Raw genomic sequence first — 7,610 nt, forward strand, 5'->3', positions numbered from 1 at the left:
TGGCTCTCTCCCTAGAAGGTAATAAAATCAAATATCTCAAGAGTAAAATGCTATCTGATCCATAAATGGCAGCAGCAGATGCTTAATGTAATAGTTAAAGACTATGCTGCATTCTTGGCACCTTCCACATGTTTTCCACACTCACTGTACTAAAGTGACACTCAATAACTTGCTAGTTACAAAAAGTTTAGTAAATTTGTTGGCACCACATCAGCCTAAATGAAGGCTTTAGTGTCAAGGAATGATGTTACATGGACAAAGTGGATATTCCCTGCTGCTCCATGAGTAGAGCTCCTTCAGGTTTTCCAAATGGAGATTCCATAGCAGAAGACAAAAGCTCTTCATGTCCCTCCTGCTTCCTGAATCCCAGTGGATGGTGAAGAATTCTGTGGGAAAAGCTCCTGAAATGGCAGAGGGGCTCCTCCAGACTGACAGCTGTCCAACCTGTTTGAGGGATTTAAGGCTCTGCAGATGCTTCTGGGAGCCATTTGCAGAAGAAACCCTCAAAACGAAGTTGAATCCACCCAACATTTCAAGTAAAAAAGAAATATCAAAGTTCTCTGCAGAATGAAATGCCGAACAATGTTGACAACTACTCAGCTGTTTAGATCAATTATTCTCAATATGGTAAAAAAGCTGCCCAACTGCTCCAAACCAAGACTAACTGGATTGATGCATTTTGGCTTTTAATCCCTATTGCGGTTGGATTTGCCTTCTCTCACAAAGGACTTCTGATTGGCAGAGCTGTCTCCTCCAGCAGGAAAGCGTTCCATGCATTTTTCCAGTGCTGCAGGTCTATTGGACCTGCCATGCTCCAGCTTTTCCTAGAAGGCACTGGGGAGTGCCCCAGCCCAGAGCTCACACAGTGGCTCTCCAGGGCCTTGTTGTCTGATGGAGCACAAGTCTGAAGCCGTAATTCCCTGCAGTTGACCCAAGGACACAGTGTTCCTGTGAGTGACCCCACATTGCTGCCTCTCACTCTCTGCTGAAGGGCCTCTGCGGAGGCCAGGGGATGTTCTGTTGTCCAGGAGATGCTCAAGCTGCCAGGTGCTGGGGTGGGATTGGGAGCCCCCTCACATCAATAGATCCGCTGGGCAGTGGCAGCTGACTGTGTCCCCTGAGTGTCACAGCCCCTCGCACAGACCCATGCCAGCAGCTCCTGCCTGAGGAGCACTGGGAGCTGCACATGCGCTCTGGCAGTGTCCCTGAATCTCACTGGCATGGCAGGAGTGGGGGCTTAGCAGCACCTCAAGCACATTTGGGCATTCCCCAGCTTGTAATCAGAGTGCCCAGCTAGTGTTCTGCATCCACAGTCGCACAAGAAGGCCTGTTGTTGCTTCCCTAAGAGTTATTACTTTACTGTTCTTACTAAAAGATGCAATTTAAGTGAATGTGAACGTGCCCTCCCGTGTACTCAGAACCAGCTGCCAACAGCCCTGCACTCTTGTTCTTCTTCCATCACCTCTTGTCCCAGACAGGTGGAATGGGATGACTGCCATTGCAGGGAAGTCATAAAGTATAAAATGCTTCATTTGTTCATGAAATGGAAATTTGAATGGCCTTGCAGTGTGTGCTGCCTCACAGCCAGCACTGGGATGGGCATTGTCCTGCTGCCTGCAGAGATGCCCCACCAGGGACCTGCTCCAAGGCGTGCAGGGGCTCCACACAGGTTCCTGCCCTGTGGGCTTGGAAGGGAAAGGAGAAGGCAGGAGGATTCAGGTTTTAGGAGGCACTTGAAACATGATTCCTGGCAGGAGAGGGCCCTGATGCCACAACCTGCATGCTGAGCCCCAGACCCCACCAGGCTCAGTGTGGAGCCACCGACCCTTGGTCATGCTCCCTGGGCAGAGGTGGGTGAGCATGTCCTGGCTGGGGTGCAGAGCCCACAGCCCCATCTGGAATATGCAATGTGGAGACAATAGAGCAAAGTGTAACCACTGTTTACAGAAAAAATTGTCAAGGATTTATTTATTGGAAGTGACTGAGGAATATGAATTCTACACTCCATTTAAAATGCTTTTTATTTCTCTCAGCCTTGGGGCTCTGAGTACATCTAATTTCACCCATAGCTATAATTCTCCACCAAACAGTTCCTGCTTCTCCTCTGGGTTCCTGAGGAGTCATTTTGGTTTATGTCCGCTCCCAGTGCAGCTCATGCTGTGGCTGGAGACAGTTACACGCCGGTGAACTTTCCCAACACCCCCTCCCCAATGGGGGCACACACACATGCAGTGTGAGCGAGTGGCATGCACTGGGAACAGCTTGACACCTCACTATATATTTATTTAAAAAAATAAAGCTCCAAATGTTTTTATCATGTAGGGGTTTCTCCTGAGGAGCCTTGTATTTCACTGCAGACACTTTGATTGTCCCTACCTTGCAGCTAACAAACTATTAGTTTTGTTAGTATATTTATTCCACTAAAATTGGAGCCTGTGATTACAAATCCAATGCTGTGATTGAGTCAGGATTTGAAAATAAATCTGTCTGGGGCTCATCTGGCATTTTGGTGCTGGGAGAGGCAGCATCAGGCACTGCTCCTGCAGCCCAGCTGTGGGCTGGACCATCCAGCTGGGGGACCACTGACCATGGCTGTGGGCACGGGCACTGCTGGCTCTGCTGGGTCACTGATCAGGGATTGGGTTCTGGGAGTGGGACCCATTTCCTCAGGTGAGCCAGCAGTGGCTGCGGGGTCTGGCTCTTCAAACAGTGACTGTGTTGGGGCAGAGGCTGCTACGCTGCCACAGTTTGCTCCATCTCCCAGCCCTCCCAGGACTTGCTGCTCCTCAAGTCTTGTGGCACTTGAGCAGTGTCTTGGTGACATGACAACCTTTCTGCCAGGGCAGGAGATGCCCCTTCCCAGGATGGTGCTGTGAGCTGGGGTGGCTGCTGAGCTCCAGGATGGGGAGAAGGATGCTCTCCTTCCCCATGGACAGAAGGATGCAGGGGAAGGACAAGGTAAGCATATGGATGTGTGTCAGAGCAGGAATTAAACTCCCATTCTTTGTATTTTTTAGGAAAAGCTTGTTCTTTCCCACTATTTCAGTTTCTTCTCCAAAAGCAAGGATGGCAGCTCATCCTCTGGGCTGGGAGCTCTGTGGCAGGGCCTCTCTCTGCACATGGGCACACAGATTCCCAGGGACTCAGTGCCAGCCTGGCCCCCCAGGATGGCTGTGCTCAGAAGGATAGTGCCAGCTGGAGGACCCCTGACTGAGACCAGGCTAAGGAGAGAGGTTGGGAGTGGGTCAGGAGAGGGACAAGGTGGTGCTCTTGCCATTCAGATGTCCCTCCAGATTATTTCCCAGAAAGCTGCTTTGCTGTGGAGTTTTGCTTGCTTTGAAATAAATGAGCTATTCTGTTTCTGCAGGTAGGCAGTGACAGCATTTTCACTGCCTGGGTATCACTCCTTGCAAGCTCTCAGGGGAGGAACCAGCAAGACAGAAACCACAGCATTCACACAGGTAGTGGCAGACTCCCCTTGTGCCACATGGCTCAGGGGGACAATGACCTTGCCCCCAGGCAGGGCTGCCTGGATTCCTTCATGTCCCTCTGGCCACCTTCAATGGCCCTGTTCACAAGAGCCACTGCTTCCCTCCCTGGCTACAGCAGCACAGAGCTGGGTGATGCAGAGGCTGTCCCTGCACCGTTCTTGGCTGCTGCCCACCTGAACCCCAGCCATGGGGTCCCCCTCCTGCACCCCAGCCTGGCACCCCTGGCTGTGCCACCTGTGGCTCCCAGTCCCCAAACAGGAACGCATGCACTGCCTTATGTACATAGGGAAAAAACCTGTCAGGGAAGATTAAAACCCCAGACAGTCTTTATTGTAAGATTGTTTTTTCCATTTATTTATCCCTTTTTTCCCTTTTAGCAAGAGTAGTCAGGGTTTGATATGATTAGAATTGCAAATCTTGCATGTTAAAAGGGAAGCACTGAAGTAAAAGGATGCTGCCTGTGTAATGAGACACGTTTTAAATCCAGGCTAGGTAAATTTGGTGTTGAGCATAAAGGGTATGAAATAAACTCACAGTGAGCTCAGCAAATGCCCCAAGGCGCGTCCCCATTAGTATTCCCATTTGTGAGCTCACTTCATAAGACTAATGGAGTTGCTACCTGGGGACATTAATTGTGCATGACACCATTGCCGAGCCTTTGTGCACTCTTACTAATATCACAGTGCCTCCTTGACAAAACGCCTGCAAAGATTACAAACATACCTAAAATAACTGCCACATTCACACTCATATTTGACAGGGATCTTCGAGTTCAGTTACAATAGAATTACCATCATTTCTTACACCTCTGGCTTTTTATTACATTAAACAATGGTTGATATTGCTTCCTTAAACCAGTGTCAGATTGTGTAAAATCTCTCTATCTCAGGCTTTTCTATTAAGCCTCCCATTTATCAGGGGAATGTATAGCTTCCATACTTGACTCTTACTACAAATATTATATATTATATACTTAAGCACGCGTGCACACGCACACATCACCCTTCTTCTGTGTTAAAGGCACAGCAACATTTTTGAGTCCTTGCAATTAATACTGAAAGGCTCTGCTATCGCGTGAGGTGCTAGCAGGTCTTCCACCATTAATTATAACATCACCTCTGGGGAAAAGCCTTCCTGGGTCTGGACTCCCTGTTTTGAATCCCAGTGTCCAGGATTAAGATGATGGATGAGAAGATTTGCTATAGTCACAGCGACCAGGACAAGATTCTGTTGAGGAAAGCAGATGAATTGGGATCTCCTGGAGCTCTGACACACCAGGCTTGGCCTTTCCAGGGCTCTGTGATGCTCCCCAGCAGCATGTCCCCTGGCCAGTCCTATGGAGCTCCCCTCCAGCCCCAGGGACTGTGTCCATTGCTCCCCCACAGCTGCCAGGGCTCCAGGGGCCTCCCACAGCTGCACTGAGAGGGATCTGTGGGACACCAGGGCAGATCTCATCTTTGAAAAGAGATGTTCAAACAAGGTATCAAAATGAATTGATGTAAAACCACTGAGGATTCAATGATCAGATGCTTGGAGAAGGGGTCCAGTACTTCACAAATCAAATTTATAAAAAAATCTAAGTGTTTGCATTTTTTTCTGCCACTGGCACCATTTATGCCCCAACAGCCTTTGATTTTGCTCTTTCCCCTCTGCACTAGAGCCTTCTCCGAGGTTTCCTCTTGCAGAAGAGCCTTGCCAAGCTACAGGTAAGGGAAAATTCATTGGTATGCATTAGAAAGCACTTCATGCCTTCCCTATCCCAGAGGTGGCCATGGCTTTGCCGTCAGCTGCCCAAGGACATCCTGACTTTACCATGTGGCAGCATTAAATGCCCAAAAGAAAAGTCCAGTTCCATATTCACCAGACAACAAAACACTTTGTCTAGAGAAGGACATCAGTGTTTACTTCAGATTCCTGATCTTTGAGATGGACCAGGTAAAGACCTGTGGAGACATGAGACAGAAGCCATGGTTCTGCTCTTGGGGTTACAGCTGGGAGAGACTGGGGTTGGGTCTCTGCTGCAGCTGGAAAGGATGACACTTCAGGAATGGCTATTTCTATTATTTCTATTATTTCTATTATTTCTATTATTTCTATTTCTATTGACAGGATTTATTGGAATTAATATTAATTATTAGTTTGCAGTGGTGCCTGTCAGCAGTCAATCCCATATTTTTTTGCAAACTTGTTCTACAACTTGCTGCAGCAAGAAAAGACACAAGGTGATAATGGGCAAAGCTGCCTCCAGGGTTTGGGGACTCTTCCTTCCTCGGGCTGGTCCTGTCCCACACGTCCTAACCCCAAAGAAACAAATGCTGATGCCCAGGCAAGAGGAGCCCTCAGGGCACAGCAGGGCTTTGTACTGGGCATTTCAGAGGAGCCCTGAAGAAATGAGCTTGAGCTGAGAAACACAGTGCATGCATACGGCTGATCCGCCCCGTGGAGCTGGCACGCAGTCTTTTCCTGCTGTCTCATTGACTTCTTGCCAAAAATGGTTAAAATGCTGGAGTTTTCTCTGGAATTCTGAAGTTGGGACTTAAAAATACTTCAAACACTTGGTTTAATAGACCTTCACATCAGCGTATTCCCAGTTTCACACAGCTCCCTAGTGACACGGGACCTTTTGTCAAGCACATATGAAATTAAGTGAAATAAAAATCATATTAAAAATTATTACCATCTAACAGCCATTAGTCTGCACATTGCTGTCACGTCTTGATGGATTTCTCACTTAGTTCAATGAATGTTCTAACGACAGTGATAAAATCACTCAGAAAAAAATATAATAAACTGTTAACCCTTCACGTGGCTGCTTGTTTTTCAAATCCCTTTAAGGACTGTTCAGCAGTGAGTTGCTCCCCAGGGTACTCGCCTGTAGATGAAAACCTGCCTCTGCCTGACTTGGGCACGATGGAGAGGGTGGAAATCCTGTTCTAAGTGTCCCCAGTGAGGGACACGGCACAGCTGGGGACCGTCCTGGCAGCACAGGTGTCCTGGGACACTGCTGGAGTGACACAATCCTTTGTCCTTTCAGAGCAAGCCCAGGAATCCGGGGGCTGTAGCTGCCTTGAGAAGTACTGAACAAGCTCTAGGACAATGATTCCATGGTGCCCAGCACTTCATGGTGCAGGAAAGAAATCACTCTGCTCCCCAACAGCCCCGAGGGTGCCAGAGGCTCAGCCCCTGGCATGGGGACCGCCACAGGGATCCCAAGGCAAGCATGAGAGAGGAGAGGTGGTGCCTTGGGTCCCAAGAACAGGGGGATGGTGACTTCGGGTGCTCTAGCCTGATGGAGCAGCTGTGGCAGTACAGCATGGCACCCCGAGAAGGGCATCTGCAGTGGGCTATTAACACAGAGCTACTTAAGGGGCAATCAGCACGGCCTCGTTAATAAAATACATCCATTTGAATGCCATTAATTACTCTGTGTGCTGCTGGAGTTCTCTGGCTAATAGCAGCCTCGGCAGCCTGGCGTTGCTACGTTTGTTGTGTCCTGCAAATTTAATGCACGCTTACTGCTATGGAGAATAGTGGGTAAGATGTAAATGACAGACTGCAGGAGCAGACGTGGTGATATAATAAACTCAGTTGGCACTTCTCCTGAGTTGTATTTAGCCTACCACGTTCCGTGGAAGCCTGGCAGTAGGCCGGCATGTGGAGCGCTCGAGCGCGGGACGTGCCCAGCACACGCACGAGGGGCAGCAGGACCCTCACGCTCTTGCAGATGATGTTGGCTGTTGTCACAACATCTCCTCTCCGCTGGTGCTGCCTGTCAGAATCCATTCGACACAGAACAGAAGCCAGTGTTTAACTCCCCCAGTGTTAAACCTTTGCTCTCTGAACAGGAGGGTCCCGAGCCCTGAGGGCATTTCTGGCTGCTGGAGCTGGAGGGAAGTGAACACCTTTTTGTGACTGTTGTCACTCAGCAAATTGTTCTGCAAGACACCTGATTGTGGTATTAGAAAGACAGATTGATGTTCTCAGGAAGATCAATGAACTTGCCAGGCTTTATGATGACACACAGCTCGCCTCCCTCTCACTGTAGTGACAGCCCAACATCCCACTGAGAGGACACCGAGGGTGCTCCCGACACTCGCACCCTGGGACCAGCTTCCCGGC

The 7,610-nt window shown here is 49.1% G+C and overlaps 1 long non-coding RNA gene across 1 annotated transcript in view; it reads left to right on the top strand.

The window, feature by feature from the left end:
• LOC147649743 (uncharacterized) overlaps positions 1-6,293 on the top strand; it is an 8,042-nt gene extending 1,749 nt beyond the window's left edge. Inside the window, exons 1-4 of the long non-coding RNA XR_015278178.1 lie at positions 1-2,958; positions 3,368-3,461; positions 5,150-5,197; positions 5,601-6,293. The exon at positions 1-2,958 is cut by the window's left edge and continues 1,749 nt beyond it. This is a non-coding gene — a long non-coding RNA (uncharacterized LOC147649743). The remainder of the gene's footprint in view (positions 2,959-3,367; positions 3,462-5,149; positions 5,198-5,600) is intronic.
• Positions 6,294-7,610: the final 1,317 nt, after the last annotated feature.

This window comes from Cyanistes caeruleus, chromosome 20 (genome assembly GCF_971803275.1).
Source record: "Cyanistes caeruleus chromosome 20, bCyaCae1.hap1.1, whole genome shotgun sequence".
Classification (NCBI taxonomy): domain Eukaryota; kingdom Metazoa; phylum Chordata; class Aves; order Passeriformes; family Paridae; genus Cyanistes; species Cyanistes caeruleus.